The sequence below is a fragment of the Nicotiana tabacum genome, chromosome 4 (assembly GCF_000715075.1).
Source record: "Nicotiana tabacum cultivar K326 chromosome 4, ASM71507v2, whole genome shotgun sequence".
Classification (NCBI taxonomy): domain Eukaryota; kingdom Viridiplantae; phylum Streptophyta; class Magnoliopsida; order Solanales; family Solanaceae; genus Nicotiana; species Nicotiana tabacum.
This window is the reverse complement of record NC_134083.1, coordinates 87637013-87659822: the sequence shown is the minus strand read 5'-3', so window position 1 is coordinate 87659822 and position 22810 is coordinate 87637013. Positions and strand designations below refer to the sequence as shown.

Below are 22810 nucleotides of genomic sequence, written 5' to 3'. Positions count from 1 at the left end.
GCAATGGTTATTAATGCCAAAGCCACTGAGGATGGAATTGATAACTTAGGCATGGCTCTAGTAGCAAATAGAGAAGATGATGTTTACACTCTTATTCTTACTATATTAGAACACTTCAATGGTAGATTTACCAACCAAAATGAGACTGTCCGTACCCTCCTTAATAGCCTTAGATGTAAGACTTTAAGTGAGTTTAGGTGGTATAAAGACACGTTTATGAGTAGAGTGATGGAACTACCAGAAAATAAGTTTGAACATTGGAAAGCTAAGTTCATAGATGGCCTTCCCTCTTTATTTGCCGAAAGAGTTAGAAAGGTTTTAAGAGGTAGTTATGGAGAAATTCCTTACGCAGACTATACCTATGGTAAATTAATAGGAATTTGCACACAGGAAGGGTTAAACCTGTGCAATGAATTAAGATTGTCCAGACAGCTTAAGATGGATAAGCTTAAAGAAAGAAACCAGTTAGGGGACTTTTGCACCCAGTTCGGTTTACCCGAGACTTCTACTCATAGGAAGAAGAAACATAAGTATCATAGATACCCCAACCAAGACAGTCCTTATAGGAAAAAGAGATCTAGATATAGATCCAAAGAAGAAAGAGAAGCCAAGAAAGCACATCGCAAGTCTACTAGATTTACCAAAAATAGGTCTAAGCGAGATCTTGCTGACATTAAGTGTTATAAGTGTGGTAAATTTGGCCATATAGCTCCAAATTGTAAGCTTCAAAAGCTGAAAACCTTAGGACTAGACGATGAACTACGTGATAAGGTTTATAGTTTGTTATACACTTCTGGATCGGAATCTGATTATTATTCTAAATCAGAATCCGAAGCTGAAATTGATTTGCTTGATTTATCTGATAGTGATAAATATATTGATAATACTTGTACAACTTGCAAAAGTGATACATGTACTTGTGATGATGAATTTTTTAAATTACAATCACAGTTTCAAGATCTAAACATGAAAACTATTACATCTGATAATGTAATAGAACTTTTAAAAGAAGTTACTGATGAAAAACTTCGTAAAAAAATTATTAATTTGGCTGCTAGTTCAAGTTCTAATTTAAGTTCTGATTTTGCAAAACCTTTTGAAAAAGAATTTGAATATTCCCCACCTTATTCTTTACTAGAGGTTAATAACTGTTTGTTAAACAAAAATGCAACTCCAGCAAGAGATTCTTCTTTCGATGATTTAAAAATTGAAGTTGAAAACTTAAAACGAGAGATCAAATCTCTTAAACAAAATCAAATGATTTGTGATCATAGGATTACTCAGATTGAGAAAATCAATTCTCCAGCTGAGAAATCTAATGATAAAAACAAAGGTATTTTTGAAAATGATATTGAAGAAAAACCTATTAGTTTTAATCCTAAACATGATATGTTTTTAGGAATGATGCAAATTATTACTGCTCATAAATGGTACATCAAATGTACTATTCTCATTGATAATAGTTTCTCAATTACAAACATTGCCATGATTGATAGTGGAGCAGATGTTAGCTGCATTCAAGAAGGTTTAGTACCTACGAAATATTTTCAAAAAACTACTCATATGGTTAGATCTGCATCCGGACATGCTTTAGATATAAAGTATAAACTTCCTAATACAGGTATTTGTCAGAATAAAGTCTGTATTCCTCACTTCTTTTTCTTGGTAAAAAACCAGTTATACCCTCCAATTATACTTGGAACACCGTTTATTAACGCCGTTTATCCTTTTACTAGCATAGACTCGAAAGGTTTTACTGCTACTTATAAGGATAAAGAGATAAGTTATACTTTTGTTACAGATCCAGTAACTAGAGATATTAATGCTTTAATTGATATGAAGCAAAAATATGTTGATTCTTTACAATTAGAATTGTTTAGTATGAATATATTTGATACTTTAAATTCTACTAAAATACAAGAAAAAATCAAATTGATTTCTGAGCAGATTGCTGTTGATCTCTGTGCCGAACATCCTAGTGCTTTTTGGAATCGAAAAAAGCATATTGTCACTCTTCCATATGAAGATAATTTCACTGAGGATGATATTCCTACCAAATCTCGACCTTGTCAGATGAATGCAGAATTGGTAGAATTTTGCAAAAAAGAGATTGATAGTCTGCTATCAAAGGGTTTGATAAAACCCTCAAAATCTCCTTGGTCTTGTACAGCTTTTTATGTTAATAACGCGGCTGAAAAGGAACGTGGTGTTCCTAGATTAGTCATTAATTATAAGCCCTTGAATAAATATTTGAAATGGGTTAGGTATCCTATTCCTAATAAAAGAGATTTATTGTCTAGATTATATGACGCCAATATATTTTTAAAATTTGATTTAAAATCTGGTTATTGGCAGATTCAAATATTTAAAGAGCATACTTATAGAACTGCTTTTAATGTTCCATTTGGGCAATATGAATGGAATGTTATGCCTTTTGGTTTAAAAAATGCCCCTTCAGATTTCCAAAAAATTATGAATGATATTTTCAACCCTTATCTAGACTTCGTCATTGTATATATCGATGACATTTTGGTATTTTCCAAAACACTTGAAATGCATATTAAGCATTTAGATATTTTCAAAAGAATTATTATACAAAATGGTTTGGTAATCTCAAAACAAAAAATGAGCTTATTTCAAACTAACATTCGATTCCTAGGACATTATATTTGTTAGGGAAAGATTACTCCTATTCAATGATCGATTGATTTTGCCTCAAAATTTCCCGATGTTATTACTGATAGAACTCAGTTACAAAATTTTTTGGGAAGTTTAAATTATATTTCACCTTTTTATAAAGATCTGTCACGTGATTTAGCCCCCTTATATGATAGGTTAAAAAAGAATTATAAAAACCCTTGGACTGATAGTCACACTACTTTGGTAAAAAATATTAAGCAACATGTTAAATCTTTACCTTGCTTAACCCTTGCTAATCCTACATGGCAAAAGATTATAGAGACTGATGCGTCTAATATTGGTTATGGAGGGATATTAAAACAGATAAATCCCAATGATAAACATGAATATCTGATTAGATTTTACTCTGGTAAATGGTCTGAAGCCCAGAGAAAATACGCTACTGTGGCACATGAAATGTTAACCATAGTAAAATGTGTTTTAAAATTTCAGGACGACTTATACAATCAAAAGTTTTTGATAAAAACTGGCGCACAATCTGTTAAATATATGTTTAATAAAGATTTTAAACATGATGCCTCAAAAATGATATTTGCAAGATGGCAAGCTCAATTAGCCCCTTTTGATTTTGAAATACAATATAAAAAGGGAATTGATAATTCTCTGCCAGATTTCTTATCTCGTGAATATTTATAGGATGGAACCCCCCTGGGGTAGGGGAAGAGGTAGAGGTTGGGGAAGATCATCCCCATAGTCCAAAGGAAGGTCATCACCTTCGGGATCGTCATACGGATCCTCATCAAACTCCCCAGTTATACAAATGGGAAGAAGGAGTTTAGTCAATGAGAGGATATCTCTCAGAGAAGAATCATCGATTGGACCATCCGTCCATCTGGAAGATATTCCAGAAGATAGTCCGTTATACGCACATTTGCAGGCATATTTGACTGCTAAAAAACAGAAAGATACTTCTGTTAAGCAAAGTAATACTTTTGCTTCCATTACTAAAGATGACAATGATGATATCAAGTCATACGAGAAAGTGACAAAAAGAGAAATGATATTTCTCTTAGAAAACTCTGACATTCAGAGAAAAGAAGAACCGTGGAAGATATTCCAAAGGTATTTGATAAATGGGTTATATTATCCGGGTGAGTCATACAAAACCCGTTCCTACTATGAAACGATACTAACCAGTACTGGAAGTGCAGATTTTCAGCACTTTTCTGGGTATAGCACAGACGAGAACGTTTATAACTTCTCGAAGATTATAATTAAACAGATTATATCTGTTGAAGATTGGGGTATATCCACAATGAAGGAAAGGCAGATAAGCCTTAACAAAAATAAAATGAATTTTACTTATTGGGATTATATCCAAGCTTTTGATAAAGTATTATACTACAATAATGATAGACACAAACATACTTGGTTTATAAAAGTATGTGCAAAGATATTTGCAACAACTGTTCCTAATTGGTTTCTAAACTGGTGGTCATACCACGGTCCAACAATAAAGATTTTACCAGATCCATTTCTCATGTTATACAAAGAATGGATAAAAATTTCTCCTTTTATTAACGATTTATATCACGCAGATCATATCTGCTACCCAGAAAAAATTAACCAAATATATTTCTTTCTGGAATTTTCTATCCCTTGGATACACAAATGGAATCCGGAAGTCGGATTCACTGAAGAACAAGTCCCCTGCTTATATAGGACTTTTTACAATAATTTTTGGGACAAGTTAATGAAGAAGGATCCCAAAACAAAGACCTTATATGGTCAAGAGCTCTTGGATTCAATCGAGATGAAGATCCAAGAATATTCCAGTAAACCTCAGAAAGAGGTAATTGATGACAGTTCAGTGAGGCATATTGCCAGAAGGATCTCCTTTCAAGAAGGAGATAAAACAGAGATGATTAACAGTTACTTGGAAGAGGTTAAAAGAAATTTACTGTCTTCCATTAATCAATATGAAAAGTCAGATACGTCAATGCAAAGTGAAACAAGCAACGATGATATTGCTGAAGATTCTCAGCCCATTGAAGCAGAAAGGATATTATCTGAAGAAGACTTACATGATGCAGAAGAATTCATCCGCAAAATGATAAAAGCGGAAAAGAAACCAGCACAGTAAAACAGTTGGACCCCACTCAAACAGTGAAGCCGCCGGACCTACAGCATAGTGAAGCCGCCGAACCCACTCGAACAGTAGATACACTGTTCATCAACAGTAAATACACTGTTTCAACAGTAGAAACACTGTTACAGGGACCCACGGGGACCCACTTTTACTGTTCACAGATTCCTTTTCTTTTTCTATTTATAGAAGTCATTCGTTCATTTTTAAGAGGCAGACGTTAAGACTCCCGCTCTCTAGAACTCTCTCTCTCTCTCTAAGTGTAAGTAAAGAGTTAGTTTGAAGTTTGTAGATTGTAATAGAAGAACAAGTAAATAAAAGTTTTCAGTTCTTCATCTTCAGGGCCTTGCTTCTTGGCCACAAGGTACATACTTCTGTCTTTCTTAGTTTAGCATTTCTTCTAGTCTCTCCTCTCTGGCCGTGACGATGTCCGGCTAAGAGACTTCATATCTATGTTGAGTATCTAACTTCTCTCCTATATACACCATGAAAGCGACGGTATCTATTAAAATATAAATGAGTTTTATATATAGAGTTTTGACTTGGTGACAAGATGGTTGGTACAGTCTGATACAACACTGCTCTTATTGGCTTTGCCTTAGTGGCTCCGTCTAGCCAGCCGTGAACCTCAGCCCGATAAAGGAGTTAAAAGGGCATCTTCTTTCACGGTTAGAACTGCTAGACACATGGGCTCAATAAAAGTATGTATTATATTATGACAGACCTCTTGCTTGAGTAAAGGTTTTTAACCTTCCATACAGTCATTAAACTATATATAAAATTCAAGTATATTTCAATTCTTATCCTTACTGATTGTGCGGATTACCGCCAGTCTTTAAATATAAGGGTACTGAATTAGCTAGATTAAGAATTCTCAAATATGTTAAAATAGAAATCTTTAACTGGTGGAAACCTTCCAGGCATATAAAAGCCAGATGTGAGGTGTGAAACAAATCCAGTTCCCGGTCAAATGGTGATTTCTATTTTAATTTAATTGAGAAGGCATGGCAGATTACCGCCCGCCACTTGATCCTGTTAACACATGGTATCTTCACAAGTCCAGTTCCCGGTCAAACGGTGATTTCTATTTTAATTTAATTGAGAAGGCATGGCGGATTACTGCCCGCCACTTGATCCTGTTAACACATGGTATCAGAGCCTAGGTACTTTCATGGTATATATAAGATAGATATGAAATATTCGACATAGATATGTTTCTGAAATATGGATTTAGGAGAAACTAGTATGAAAAATACTAGATTGGAAGAGGTAGATATACCTCAAAACCTTGATTTGTTAAACAAATGGACTATTCCTAAAGTCCCTATTAGAACAATCTATGATTATGGATGGTTTGATAAACTCTCTTCTAAACAACTTGTTAAAATAACTGAGCAATCTTTAGCTTTAAATTCGTCTGAACAGACTATTCGTTTGTTAAACAAGCATGATGTAGATGTTTATAAACACCAGTATAATTATTTGCATATTGGTATAGTTCAAATTGCTTTTAAGCCTTTAACCCTTAAAGGGTTACCAGAAATATTTTTTGCTGCTCTCAGAGATGCCAGAAATTTGAATTTTAGACAGTTTCTGATGGGTTCTATTGAATCTACTGTCGCCTATGGCCTAGTATGTTTTAATACTCAACCCAATTTGCAATTATCTTTATCTGATGTTAATATACTTGATGCATTAACATTAAATGTGAAAACGCATGGTTATAATTATGCGCCTGGTTCTGAACTGATATGTTTATCGTATAGAATTTATTTTAAATTACTATCTACGTTAAACCCCAGATGTAAATTATATGATACATCTGATCAGACTATTCTAGTGGAAACAAATTTTGCAAAGTCTAAGGTCACCACGAGGAGACCTATTAAGTGGGAAGAAATTAATTTTCCAACCACATGGACTTAGGATTCGGTTATATCCCCCAGTCAGATAACTGATGCTGTTAGTAATACTGAGTATTCTCATATTACTCAAAATCCGGATGGTAGGATTTGCATTCAGTTTGACGATAATAGTTTCACTTATAGTAGACAGTCATTTTCTAATAATAGACTGTTGCCTACTATTAGTTCTAGTTATAACAGACATTCCTTTACTAGTCGTAGACTGTTGCCTGATATTCAACACATTTCTCCTGTTGAACCGGTCTATGGACCAGCTAGAAATCGTGCTGCATCTCTACACACAATTTCTACCAAAGTAGGTGATAAACCTGTTGAAAGGGTTAAGATTAACCCCAAGACAAATATTGTTCAGGATAATGATAATATTTCTGATAAGGATATTCCTTCTGCGTCCGAGATGGATTTTGACCCCAATGATACTTAATGATTCCACACCAAATTGATTTTAGTCCAGGGTCACAAGCTAGAGATTATATTCAAAAAGAATTTTTCACTGATAAATGGAACCAGTTTAAAACTTGGTTTTTTGATACTTATAGTAAAGAGGATTTAAATAATATTTCCCAAGAGTTTTATGAAACTTGTGCTTTACATAATCAAATTATGTATTTTGTTCCTTGGTTTATAACCACATATTTACCACTTTTTATAAAAGTTTTGGAAAGATCTTATAAAGACGGGAATGGCAATATTACTAAAGCCATTTACCCTCCTCAATCATCTTTTGTTTTACCTAATAATACAGGTATTACTTTTACTGCATTTTAAAAATTTATTGATGAAGATGTTGCCGCAGTCAGCATCACAGAAATTAATAAACTAATTTCTCAAAATAATTATTTGAGTTTATATGTTAAAGTTTTGGGTGAAAACATAAGTTTTCTTAATAAAAAACTTGATGATTTAACAGTCTTGATTAAGGATATGAATACTAAAAATACTTTGACTGATATTGCCTCTTCTTCAGGAAGCAAATCAGAACCTCAAATTGTTCTTACTCATATTCAAAGACCCCCTGATATTCAGGATTTTAAATTTAAATCTTTTGGTGACTTAGAAGAACTTCTTGATAAAAAGTTATCCGGTTTGAATATCAAACCCATTGATTTATCAAATGATTTTGCTGATAAATTAGATTCTACTTTTGACTATAAAAAGGATGTTTTGTCAGAGTTTAATAAACTCAGAACTTACCCCAAAAAGAATAGTAAGTTTGCAGATAGCAGTTATGCTGATAAACCTAGAATGCAGACTTATTATTACAATCGTCCTACTCCTCAAGATGTTTTAATAGAGGAACGTGATTGGAATCAGACTAATACGTCTTACAGTGGTTCCGAAATTTACGAATGGAACCTTGATGGTTTGACTGATAGGCAGTTAACTATTCTAGTACATAGAATGCTTATGTATGCAACTATCTGTAAAAGTGTGAAGAATACAGATAGGAATATTTGCAGAATGATTGTTGCAGGTTTTACTGGCCAACTTCGTGGCTGGTGGGACAATTATTTGAGTGTCGATGAAAGGGCAATGGTTATTAATGCCAAAGCCACTGAGGATGGAATTGATAACTTAGGCATGGCTCTAGTAGCAAATAGAGAATATGCTATTTACACTCTTATTCTTACTATATTAGAACACTTCAATGGTAGATTTACCAACCAAAATGAGACTGTCCGTACCCTCCTTAATAGCCTTAGATGTAAGACTTTAAGTGAGTTTAGGTGGTATAAAGACACGTTTATGAGTAGAGTGATGGAACTACCAGAAAATAAGTTTGAACATTGGAAAGCTAAGTTCATAGATGGCCTTCCCTCTTTATTTGCCGAAAGAGTTAGAAAGGTTTTAAGAGGTAGTTATGGAGAAATTCCTTAAGCAGACTATACCTATGGTAAATTAATAGGAATTTGCACACAGGAAGGGTTAAACCCGTGCAATGAATTAAGATTGTCCAGACAGCTTAAGATGGATAAGCTTAAAGAAAGAAACCAGTTAGGGGACTTTTGCACCCAGTTCGGTTTACCCGAGACTTCTACTCATAGGAAGAAGAAACATAAGTATCATAGATACCCCAACCAAGACAGTCCTTATAGGAAAAAGATATCTAGATATAGATCCAAAGAAGAAAGAGAAGCCAAGAAAGCACATCGCAAGTCTACTAGATTTACCAAAAATAGGTCTAAGCGAGATCTTGCTGACATTAAGTGTTATAAGTGTGGTAAATTTGGCCATATAGCTCCAAATTGTAAGCTTCAAAAGCTGAAAACCTTAGGACTAGACGATGAACTACGTGATAAGGTTTATAGTTTGTTATACACTTCTGGATCGGAATCTGATTATTATTCTAAATCAGAATCCGAAGCTGAAATTGATTTGCTTGATTTATCTGATAGTGATAAAAATATTGATAATACTTGTACAACTTGCAAAGGTGATACATGTACTTGTGATGATGAATTTTATAAATTACAATCACAGTTTCAAGATCTAAACATGAAAACTATTACATCTGATAATGTAATAGAACTTTTAAAAGAAGTTACTGATGAAAAACTTCGTGAAAAAATTATTAATTTGGCTGCTAGTTCAAGTTCTAATTCAAGTTCTGGCTTTGCAAAACCTTTTGAAAAAGAATTTGAATATTCCCCGCCTTATTCTTTACTAGAGGTTAATAACCGTTTGTTAAACAAAAATGCAACTCCAGCAAGAGATTCTTCTTTCGATGATTTAAAAATTGAAGTTGAAAACTTAAAACGAGAGATCAAATCTCTTAAACAAAATCAAATGATTTGTGATCATAGGATTACTCAGATTGAGAAAATCAATTCTCCAGCTGAGAAATCTAATGATAAAAACAAAGGTATTTTTGAAAATGATATTGAAGAAAAACCTATTAGTTTTAATCCTAAACATGATATGTTTTTAGGAATGATGCAAATTATTACTGCTCATAAATGGTACATCAAATGTACTATTCTCATTGATAATAGTTTCTCAATTACAAACATTGCCATGATTGATAGTGGAGCAGATGTTAGCTGCATTCAAGAAGGTTTAGTACCTACAAAATATTTTCAAAAAACTACTCATATGGTTAGATCTGCATCCGGACATGCTTTAGATATAAAGTATAAACTTCCTAATACGGGTATTTGTCAGAATAAAGTCTGTATTCCTCACTTCTTTTTCTTGGTAAAAAACCAGTTATACCCTCCAATTATACTTGGAACACCGTTTATTAAAGCCGTTTATCCTTTTACTAGCATAAACTCGAAAGGTTTTACTGCTACTTATAAGGATAAAGAGATAAGTTATACTTTTGTTACAGATCCAGTAACTAGAGATATTAATGCTTTAATTGATATGAAGCAAAAACATGTTGATTCTTTACAATTAGAATTGTTTAGTATGAATATATTTGATACTTTAAATTTTACTAAAATACAAGAAAAAATCAAATTGATTTCTGAGCAGATTGCTGTTGATATCTGTGCCGAACATCCTAGTGCTTTTTGGAATCGAAAAAAGCATATTGTCACTCTTCCATATGAAGATAATTTCACTGAGGATGATATTCCTACTAAATCTCGACCTTGTCAGATGAATGCAGAATTGGTAGAATTTTGCAAAAAAGAGATTGATAGTCTGCTATCAAAGGGTTTGATAAAACCCTCAAAATCTCCTTGGTCTTGTACAGCTTTTTATGTTAATAACGCGGCTGAAAAGGAACGTGGTGTTCCTAGATTAGTCATTAATTATAAGCCCTTGAATAAATATTTGAAATGGGTTAGGTATCCTATTCCTAATAAAAGAGATTTATTGTCTAGATTATATGACGCCAATATATTTTCAAAATTTGATTTAAAATCTGGTTATTGGCAGATTCAAATATTTAAAGAGCATACTTATAGAACTGCTTTTAATGTTCCATTTGGGCAATATGAATGGAATGTTATGCCTTTTGGTTTAAAAAATGCCCCTTCAGAATTCCAAAAAATTATGAATGATATTTTCAACCCTTATCTAGACTTCGTCATTGTATATATCGATGACATTTTGGTATTTTTCAAAACACTTGAAATGCATATTAAGCATTTAGATATTTTCAAAAGAATTATTATACAAAATGGTTTGGTAATCTCAAAATAAAAAATGAGCTTATTTCAAACTAACATTCGATTCCTAGGACATTATATTTGTCAGGGTAAGATTACTCCTATTCAACGATCGATTGATTTTGCCTCAAAATTTCCCGATATTATTACTGATAGAACTCAGTTACAAAGATTTTTGGGAAGTTTAAATTATATTTCACCTTTTTATAAAGATCTGTCACGTGATTTAGCCCCCTTATATGATAGGTTAAAAAAGAATTATAAAAACCCTTGGACTGATAGTCACACTACTTTGGTAAAAAATATTAAGCAACGTGTTAAATCTTTACCTTGCTTAACCCTTGCTAATCCTACATGGCAAAAGATTATAGAGACTGATGCGTCTAATATTGGTTATGGAGGGATATTAAAACAGATAAATCCCAATGATAAACATGAATATCTGATTAGATTTTACTCTGGTAAATGGTCTGAAGCCCAGAGAAAATACGCTACTGTGGCACATGAAATGTTAACCATAGTAAAATGTGTTTTAAAATTTCAGGACGACTTATACAATCAAAAGTTTTTGATAAAAACTGACGCACAATCTGTTAAATATATGTTTAATAAAGATTTTAAATATGATGCCTCAAAAATGATATTTGCAAGATGGCAAGCTCAATTAGCCCCTTTTGATTTTGAAATACAATATAAAAAGGGAATTGATAATTCTCTGCCAGATTTCTTATCTCGTGAATATTTACAGGATGGAACCCCCCTGGGGTAGGGGAAGAGGTAGAGGTTGGGAAAGATCATCCCCACAGTCCAAAGGAAGGTCATCACCTTCGGGATCGTCATACGGATCCTCATCAAACTCCCCAGTTATACAAATGGGAAGAAGGAGTTTAGTCAATGAGAGGATATCTCTCAGAGAAGAATCATCGATTGGACCATCCGTCCATCTGGAAGATATTCCAGAAGATAGTCCGTTATACGCACATTTGCAGGCATATTTGACTGCTAAAAAACAGAAAGATACTTCTGTTAAGCAAAGTAATACTTTTGCTTCCATTACTAAAGATGACAATGATGATATCAAGTCATACGAGAAAGTGCCAAAAAGAGAAATGATATTTCTCTTAGAAAACTCTGACATTCAGAGAAAAGAAGAACCGTGGAAGATATTCCAAAGGTATTTGATAAATGGGTTATATTATCCGGGTGAGTCATACAAAACCCGTTCCTACTATGAAACGATACTAACCAGTACTGGAAGTGCAGATTTTCAGCACTTTTCTGGGTATAGCACAGACGAGAACGTTTATAACTTCTCGAAGATTATAATTAAACAGATTATATCTGTTGAAGATTGGGGTATATCCACAATGAAGGAAAGGCAGATAAGCCTTAACAAAAATAAAATGAATTTTACTTATTGGGATTATATCCAAGCTTTTGATAAAGTATTATACTACAATAATGATAGACACAAACATACTTGGTTTATAAAAGTATGTGCAAAGATATTTGCAACAACTGTTCCTAATTGGTTTCTAAACTGGTGGTCATACCACGGTCCAACAATAAAGATTTTACCAGATCCATTTCTCATGTTATACAAAGAATGGATAAAAATTTCTCCTTTTATTAATGATTTATATCACGCAGATCATATCTGCTACCCAGAAAAAATTAACCAAATATATTTCTTTCTGGAATTTTCTATCCCTTGGATACACAAATGGAATCCGGAAGTCGGATTCACTGAAGAACAAGTCCCCTGCTTATATAGGACTTTTTACAACAATTTTTGGGACAAGTTAATGAAGAAGGATCCCAAAACAAAGACCTTATATGGTCAAGAGCTCTTGGATTCAATCGAGATGAAGATCCAAGAATATTCCAGTAAACCTCAGAAAGAGGTAATTGATGACAGTTCAGTGAGGCATATTGCCAGAAGGATCTCCTTTCAAGAAGGAGATAAAACAGAGATGATTAACAGTTACTTGGAAGAGGTTAAAAGAAATTTACTGTCTTCCATTAATCAATATGAAAAGTCAGATACGTCAATGCAAAGTGAAACAAGCAACGATGATATTGCTGAAGATTCTCAGCCCATTGAAGCAGAAAGGATATTATCTGAAGAAGACTTACATGATGCAGAAGAATTCATCCGCAAAATGAAAAAAGCGAAAAAGAAACCAGCACAGTAAAACAGTTGGACCCCACTCAAACAGTGAAGCCGCCGGACCTACAGCATAGTGAAGCCGCCGAACCCACTCGAACAGTAGATACACTGTTCATCAACAGTAAATACACTGTTTCAACAGTAGAAACACTGTTACAGGGACCCACGGGGACCCACTTTTACTGTTCACAGATTCCTTTTCTTTTTCTATTTATAGAAGTCATTCGTTCATTTTTAAGAGGCAGACGTTAAGACTCCCGCTCTCTAGAACTCTCTCTCTCTCTCTCTAAGTGTAAGTAAAGAGTTAGTTTGAAGTTTGTAGATTGTAATAGAAGAACAAGTAAATAAAAGTTTTCAGTTCTTCATCTTCAGGGCCTTGCTTCTTGGCCACAAGGTACATACTTCTGTCTTTCTTAGTTTAGCATTTCTTCTAGTCTCTCCTCTCTGGCCGTGACGATGTCCGGCTAAGAGACTTCATATCTATGTTGAGTATCTAACTTCTCTCCTATATACACCATGAAAGCGACGGCATCTATTAAAATATAAATGAGTTTTATATATAGAGTTTTGACTTGGTGTCAAGATGGTTGGTACAGTCTGATATAACACTGCTCTTATTGGCTTTGCCTTAGTGGCTCCGTCTAGCCAGCCGTGAACCTCAGCCCGATAAAGGAGTTAAAAGGGCATCTTCTTTCACGGTTAGAACTGCTAGACACATGGGCTCAATAAAAGTATGTATTATATTGTGACAGACCCCTTGCTTGAGTAAAGATTTTTAACCTTCCATACAGTCATTAAACTATATATAAAATTCAAGTATATTTCAATTCTCATCCTTACTGATTGTGCGGATTACCGCCAGTCTTTAAATATAAGGGTACTGAATTAGCTAGATTAAGAATTCTCAAATATGTTAAAATAGAAATCTTTACATAACTGAGTTCCATTATCTTATATATACCATGTTAAAGTTTTGGGTGAAAACGTTAGTTTTCTTAATAAAAAACTTGATGATTTAACAGTCTTGATTAAGGATATGAATACTAAAAAGACTTTGACTGATATTGCCTCTTCTTCAGGAAGCAAATCAGAACCTCAAATTGTTCTTACTCATATTCAAAGACCCCCTGATATTCAGGATTTTAAATTTAAATCTTTTGGTGACTTAGAAGAACTTCTTGATAAAAAGTTATCCGGTTTGAATATCAAACCCATTGATTTATCAAATGATTTTGCTGATAAATTAGATTCTACTTTTGACTATAAAAAGGATGTTTTGTCAGAGTTTAATAAACTTAGAACTTACCCCAAAAAGAATAGTAAGTTTGCAGATAGCAGTTATGCTGATAAACCTAGAATGCAGACTTATTATTACAATCGTCCTACTCCTCAAGATGTTTTAATAGAGGAACGTGATTGGAATCAGACTAATACGTCTTACAGTGGTTCCGAAATTTACGAATGGAACCTTGATGGTTTGACTGATAGGCAGTTAACTATTCTAGTACATAGAATGCTTATGTATGCAACTATCTGTAAAAGTGTGAAGAATACAGATAGGAATATTTGCAGAATGATTGTTGCAGGTTTTACTGGCCAACTTCGTGGCTGGTGGGATAATTATTTGTCTGTCGACGAAAGAGCAATGGTTATTAACGCTAAAGCCGTTGACGAAGGACTTGATAACTTAGGCATGGCTCTAGTAGCAAATAGAGAAGATGCTATTTACACTCTTATTCTTACTATATTAGAACACTTCAATGGTAGATTTACCAACCAAAATGAGACTGTCCGTACCCTCCTTAATAGCCTTAGATGTAAGACTTTAAGTGAGTTTAGGTGGTATAAAGACACGTTTATGAGTAGAGTGATGGAACTACCAGAAAATAAGTTTGAACATTGGAAAGCTAAGTTCATAGATGGCCTTCCCTCTTTATTTGCCGAAAGAGTTAGAAAGGTTTTAAGAGGTAGTTATGGAGAAATTCCTTAAGCAGACTATACCTATGGTAAATTAATAGGAATTTGCACACAGGAAGGGTTAAACCCGTGCAATGAATTAAGATTGTCCAGACAGCTTAAGATGGATAAGCTTAAAGAAAGAAACCAGTTAGGGGACTTTTGCACCCAGTTCGGTTTACCCGAGACTTCTACTCATAGGAAGAAGAAACATAAGTATCATAGATACCCCAACCAAGACAGTCCTTATAGGAAAAAGAGATCTAGATATAGATCCAAAGAAGAAAGAGAAGCCAAGAAAGCACATCGCAAGTCTACTAGATTTACCAAAAATAGGTCTAAGCGAGATCTTGCTGACATTAAGTGTTATAAGTGTGGTAAATTTGGCCATATAGCTCCAAATTGTAAGCTTCAAAAGCTGAAAACCTTAGGACTAGACGATGAACTACGTGATAAGGTTTATAGTTTGTTATACACTTCTGGATCGGAATCTGATTATTATTCTAAATCAGAATCCGAAGCTGAAATTGATTTGCTTGATTTATCTGATAGTGATAAAAATATTGATAATACTTGTACAACTTGCAAAGGTGATACATGTACTTGTGATGATGAATTTTATAAATTACAATCACAGTTTCAAGATCTAAACATGAAAACTATTACATCTGATAATGTAATAGAACTTTTAAAAGAAGTTACTGATGAAAAACTTCGTGAAAAAATTATTAATTTGGCTGCTAGTTCAAGTTCTAATTCAAGTTCTGGCTTTGCAAAACCTTTTGAAAAAGAATTTGAATATTCCCCGCCTTATTCTTTACTAGAGGTTAATAACCGTTTGTTAAACAAAAATGCAACTCCAGCAAGAGATTCTTCTTTCGATGATTTAAAAATTGAAGTTGAAAACTTAAAACGAGAGATCAAATCTCTTAAACAAAATCAAATGATTTGTGATCATAGGATTACTCAGATTGAGAAAATCAATTCTCCAGCTGAGAAATCTAATGATAAAAACAAAGGTATTTTTGAAAATGATATTGAATAAAAACCTATTAGTTTTAATCCTAAACATGATATGTTTTTAGGAATGATGCAAATTATTACTGCTCATAAATGGTACATCAAATGTACTATTCTCATTGATAATAGTTTCTCAATTACAAACATTGCCATGATTGATAGTGGAGCAGATGTTAGCTGCATTCAAGAAGGTTTAGTACCTACAAAATATTTTCAAAAAACTACTCATATGGTTAGATCTGCATCCGGACATGCTTTAGATATAAAGTATAAACTTCCTAATACGGGTATTTGTCAGAATAAAGTCTGTATTCCTCACTTCTTTTTCTTGGTAAAAAACCAGTTATACCCTCCAATTATACTTGGAACACCGTTTATTAACGCCGTTTATCCTTTTACTAGCATAAACTCGAAAGGTTTTACTGCTACTTATAAGGATAAAGAGATAAGTTATACTTTTGTTACAGATCCAGTAACTAGAGATATTAATGCTTTAATTGATATGAAGCAAAAACATGTTGATTCTTTACAATTAGAATTGTTTAGTATGAATATATTTGATACTTTAAATTTTACTAAAATACAAGAAAAAATCAAATTGATTTCTGAGCAGATTGCTGTTGATATCTGTGCCGAACATCCTAGTGCTTTTTGGAATCGAAAAAAGCATATTGTCACTCTTCCATATGAAGATAATTTCACTGAGGATGATATTCCTACTAAATCTCGACCTTGTCAGATGAATGCAGAATTGGTAGAATTTTGCAAAAAAGAGATTGATAGTCTGCTATCAAAGGGTTTGATAAAACCCTCAAAATCTCCTTGGTCTTGTACAGCTTTTTATGTTAATAACGCGGCTGAAAAGGAACGTGGTGTTCCTAGATTAGTCATTAATTATAAGCCCTTGAATAAATATTTGAAATGGGTTAGGTATCCTATTCCTAATAAAAGAGATTTATTGTCTAGATTATATGACGCCAATATATTTTCAAAATTTGATTTAAAATCTGGTTATTGGCAGATTCAAATATTTAAAGAGCATACTTATAGAACTGCTTTTAATGTTCCATTTGGGCAATATGAATGGAATGTTATGCCTTTTGGTTTAAAAAATGCCCCTTCAGAATTCCAAAAAATTATGAATGATATTTTCAACCCTTATCTAGACTTCGTCATTGTATATATCGATGACATTTTGGTATTTTTCAAAACACTTGAAATGCATATTAAGCATTTAGATATTTTCAAAAGAATTATTATACAAAATGGTTTGGTAATCTCAAAATAAAAAATGAGCTTATTTCAAACTAACATTCGATTCCTAGGACATTATATTTGTCAGGGTAAGATTACTCCTATTCAACGATCGATTGATTTTGCCTCAAAATTTCCCGATGTTATTACTGATAGAACTCAGTTACAAAGATTTTTGGGAAGTTTAAATTATATTTCACCTTTTTATAAAGATCTGTCACGTGATTTAGCCCCCTTATATGATAGGTTAAAAAAGAATTATAAAAACCCTTGGACTGATAGTCACACTACTTTGGTAAAAAATATTAAGCAACGTGTTAAATCTTTACCTTGCTTAACCCTTGCTAATCCTACATGGCAAAAGATTATAGAGACTGATGCGTCTAATATTGGTTATGGAGGGATATTAAAACAGATAAATCCCAATGATAAACATGAATATCTGATTAGATTTTACTCTGGTAAATGGTCTGAAGCCCAGAGAAAATACGCTACTGTGGCACATGAAATGTTAACCATAGTAAAATGTATTTTAAAATTTCAGGACGACTTATACAATCAAAAGTTTTTGATAAAAACTGACGCACAATCTGTTAAATATATGTTTAATAAAGATTTTAAACATGATGCCTCAAAAATGATATTTGCAAGATGGCAAGCTCAATTAGCCCCTTTTGATTTTGAAATACAATATAAAAAGGGAATTGATAATTCTCTGCCAGATTTCTTATCTCGTGAATATTTACAGGATGGAACCCCCTGGGGTAGGGGAAGAGGTAGAGGTTGGGGAAGATCATCCCCACAGTCCAAAGGAAGGTCATCACCTTCGGGATCGTCATACGGATCCTCATCAAACTCCCCAGTTATACAAATGGGAAGAAGGAGTTTAGTCAATGAGAGGATATCTCTCAGAGAAGAATCATCGATTGGACCATCCGTCCATCTGGAAGATATTCCAGAAGATAGTCCGTTATACGCACATTTGCAGGCATATTTGACTGCTAAAAAACAGAAAGATACTTCTGTTAAGCAAAGTAATACTTTTGCTTCCATTACTAAAGATGACAATGATGATATCAAGTCATACGAGAAAGTGCCAAAAAGAGAAATGATATTTCTCTTAGAAAACTCTGACATTCAGAGAAAAGAAGAACCGTGGAAGATATTCCAAAGGTATTTGATAAATGGGTTATATTATCCGGGTGAGTCATACAAAACCCGTTCCTAATATGAAACGATACTAACCAGTACTGGAAGTGCAGATTTTCAGCACTTTTCTGGGTATAGCACAGACGAGAACGTTTATAACTTCTCGAAGATTATAATTAAACAGATTATATCTATTGAAGATTGGGGTATATCCACAATGAAGGAAAGGCAGATAAGCCTTAACAAAAATAAAATGAATTTTACTTATTGGGATTATATCCAAGCTTTTGATAAAGTATTATACTACAATAATGATAGACACAAACATACTTGGTTTATAAAAGTATGTGCAAAGATATTTGCAACAACTGTTCCTAATTGGTTTCTAAACTGGTGGTCATACCACGGTCCAACAATAAAGATTTTACCAGATCCATTTCTCATGTTATACAAAGAATGGATAAAAATTTCTCCTTTTATTAACGATTTATATCACGCAGATCATATCTGCTACCCAGAAAAAATTAACCAAATATATTTTTTTCTGGAATTTTCTATCCCTTGGATACACAAATGGAATCCGGAAATCGGATTCACTGAAGAACAAGTCCCCTGCTTATATAGGACTTTTTACAACAATTTTTGGGACAAGTTAATGAAGAAGGATCCCAAAACAAAGACCTTATATGGTCAAGAGCTCTTGGATTCAATCGAGATGAAGATCCAAGAATATTCCAGTAAACCTCAGAAAGAGGTAATTGATGACAGTTCAGTGAGGCATATTACCAGAAGGATCTCCTTTCAAGAAGGAGATAAAACAGAGATGGTTAACAGTTACTTGGAAGAGGTTAAAAGAAATTTACTGTCTTCCATTAATCAATATGAAAAGTTAGATACGTCAATGCAAAGTGAAACAAGCAACGATGATATTGCTGAAGATTCTCAGCCCATTGAAGCAGAAAGGATATTATTTGAAGAAGACTTACATGATGCAGAAGAATTCATCCGCAAAATGAAAAAAGCGGAAAAGAAACCAGCACAGTAAAACAGCTGGACCCCACTCAAACAGTGAAGCCGCCAGACCTACAGCATAGTGAAGCCGCCGGACCCACTCGAACAAAAATGTGTATATATATATATATATATATATATTATAACGCATTGCTTTGAATATCTCTTTACAATATTTTTGTCTTTAAATTTGAATTAAAAATTTTAGGTGACAGTTCTATAATATAATTTACAAGGAATTGCCTTAGATATTTTTATTACTATTTTTTTTCTCTAACTTCTATAAAAAAAAAAATTTAAAAATAGAAAGCATCTGTTGGACCCACTTAGGTCCGGGATCGGCCCACTTAATCCGGGACCGTTAGTTCGTGGTCCCGGTCCCGCACCGGTTCCAACAAGAAGCCCGCGAAGCCCGGAACCGCTTAGGACCGGCCCGTCTAGGACTGGCCCACTTAGGATCGGATCCACGAAGCCCACTTAGGACCGGGCCTGACCCACATGTTACCCTTAATGTATGTTGTTCGCTCATGATATAGTTATGATTGATGAGACGAGAGGCGGCGTGAATGAGAGACTGGAGGTATAGAGGCAAGCCGTGGAGTCTAAAGGTTTCAAGTTGAGTAGGACCTAGACGGAATATTTGGAGAGTAAGTTCGGCGAGGTGTCGGGGGAAGCGGACATGGAGGTGACGCTTGACACGCAAGTCATCCCTAAGAGAGAGAGTTTCAAGTACCTAGGGTCAATTATCCAGGGAGACGGGGAGATCGACGGGGATGTCACGCACCGTATCGAGGTGGGGTGGATGAAATGGAGGTTAGCGTCTGCAGTCCTGTGCGACAAGAAGGTGCCACTGAAACTTAAATGTAAATCCTATAAAGTGGTGGTTAGACCGGCCATGTTGTATGGAGCTGAGTGTTGGCCAGTCAAAAATTCTCATATCCAGAAGATGAAAGTAGCAGAAATGAGGATGTTGAGATAGATGTGTAGGCACACTAGGCTTGATAAGATTAGGAATGAAAATATTCGAGAGAGGGTGGGCGTGGCTCCCATGGATGCCAAGATGCGGGAAGCGAGGCTTAGATGGTTCATATGCTTGGCAAAAAGATATTTTACTTGTTAGGAGGTGTGAGTGGTTGGCTTTGGCAAGTACGAGAAGAGGTAGAGGGCGGCCTAAGAAGTATTGGGGCGAGGTGATTAGGTAGGACATGATGCGGCTTCAGATTTTTGAGGACATGGCCCTAGATAAGGAAGTGTGGAGGTCGAGCATTAGGGTTATTTTTATAGCTCGTTATGTATTTTCTAAACTACAGTATCATTTAGTTGTAAGAATGCCTCATTAAATTATTTAACATGGTTTTTATATTTGGCAATGTGAAGATTGATTTTATGAAGGGAAAAGAAAGTTGAAAACGTTGAATCAATCTTCAACTGATGATTGGACAAGAAATTAAAAAATTATTGTACAATGGTCTCCCTACGAAAGTGAAGAGGATCTCTTCCAGCAGATATCTCCTATTGGCTCTTTATGCAGTCGTAAAGGATGAACATAGTTCGTAGCAGCTGAGCACTATCTTTTTTTCTATGCTCCTGCTTTCAGGCTTGCTACTATTTTTCTTTTTGCCTTATCATGTTTATGAACAGTTTCACGATGAGATTTAGTGGTTGAATTCTTAATTTAATGGATTGCAAATTGAAAGATACTTGAAGCGTCTTTTTAACTTTAGTTAGTGAATGATGGACTTGTTTACTTAATTCTGAATCTACTTTTTTGGATGTAAAAATATTTGCAGCGGAAGCAAGCGTTATTGTTTAGCAATGGGTACTACTTCATTGGACTTGTTCACAATTGAAGCAAGGGTTATTGTTGAGTGAGTTGAAGCAGCTGTAAATGTTAAAGACCAAGTTGAATTGCGAGAGGAACCTACTTTGTTTTGCAAGGGGTTGAGTTGCCCTATTTAGATGTTACAATTCTATTCTTTTCTTTTTGTACTTTGAAAAGAATAATGTCATACAATTTGAATATTTATATATTTTAGTCTATGTGATGCATTAGTTCTTTGTCATTAACATTGATGTTTTATGAGTATTAAATGTTTATATTTTTGGTGATGTGATCCATTAGTTCCATCTAATTATATTTATTAAAATTACCATTAGCGAATAGAATTTTGGTCATTAAATGTAATGTTAGAGAGAGCAATTCACAATTAGCGAGAGTAATTTTGGTCGTTAAAAGTAGAATTAGTTGTCATTATAGAGGCTCTTAATGACGGTGAAATAGTAATTAACGAAGAAAAATCCTGTCATTGAAAGGTGCTATAACGACCGGATTTATTGTTGTCGTTAAAAAAGTTTTAACGTCCGGATTGGAATTCGGTCGTGAACTTTTAACGTCAAGACCTTTAACGACCGGTCACGACCGGATTTGTACCGGTCGTTATTGGTCGATAACGACCGTATTTAGACCTATAGCGACCAGATTTCCCTTCGCTAAAGACCCTTTTTCTTGTAGTGGTAGTTGAGCGTTTTTCGAGTTAATCTGATAGAGTTTTGTCTAGTTATACTAGCGGTTGTTGTTCATCACACGATTTTTATTTCCAATATTTGTTATTTTTCAATTTTATTATTATTAGCATACTTATTGTCCTTTCATTTATTTGTTGTCTTTTACGGTGCTGATGTTATTTATCTGATTTTTGTTGTTATAGATCTTTTATTTCTGGGTTGAGGGTCTCCCGGAAACAAGCTCCTTAGGCACGAGGTAGGGGTAAGGTCTGCGTACACCCTACTCTCCCCAAACCCCAAACCTCACTAGTGGTATTACTAATGGGTTGATGATGATGTGATGGTGTACTATGTCCAAACAAATTATGACACGTAAACTGTTCCGTACTATATAATTTATTGCTAAGCGGTGTACTATGTCGATAAAAACATTCTGACACATAAACTATTTATTACAGTACTATGATTTTATCACTAGCGCTTTTCCTTCATGTGGCTTCCAAGGATTGGCTTGGTTGGCTTCCGAGGGGCATGCATGCTCTTTGGCCATGAAATGTTTTTTACTTTTTTTTCTAAATTTGATCAGCGGTAGGAAGTAAACAATTCCTCCTTGGTGGCGAGGGATTGGTACTTCGTACAACATCTTTTGAACTGTTAGGTTTGTTGCATCACATATTCAATATTTCAGTCATTCTATCATTATATACATATATTATGTTCTCTTTATTTATCTTTCTTTAGTTTTGTTTACTTTTGACTTTTTTTGTATTATGCATTGATAAAAAGGGGTGTAAAATTCCAATTAATTATGAATTGGATTGACTTTTATTTTGTAGGAAGATTGTTCTAATTTTGTGAATCTAGATGTATATTAGTAATTGGCAGAATACATAAGTGGACCCTTAAATTTGATCTT

The 22810-nt window shown here is 34.1% G+C and overlaps 2 pseudogenes; both read left to right on the top strand.

The window, feature by feature from the left end:
- The first annotated feature begins 3 nt into the window (after window positions 1–3).
- LOC142180025 (uncharacterized) lies at window positions 4–11336 on the top strand (annotated as a pseudogene).
- A 1466-nt stretch (window positions 11337–12802) lies between these two features.
- Window positions 12803–19423, top strand: LOC142180024 (uncharacterized; annotated as a pseudogene).
- Window positions 19424–22810: the final 3387 nt, after the last annotated feature.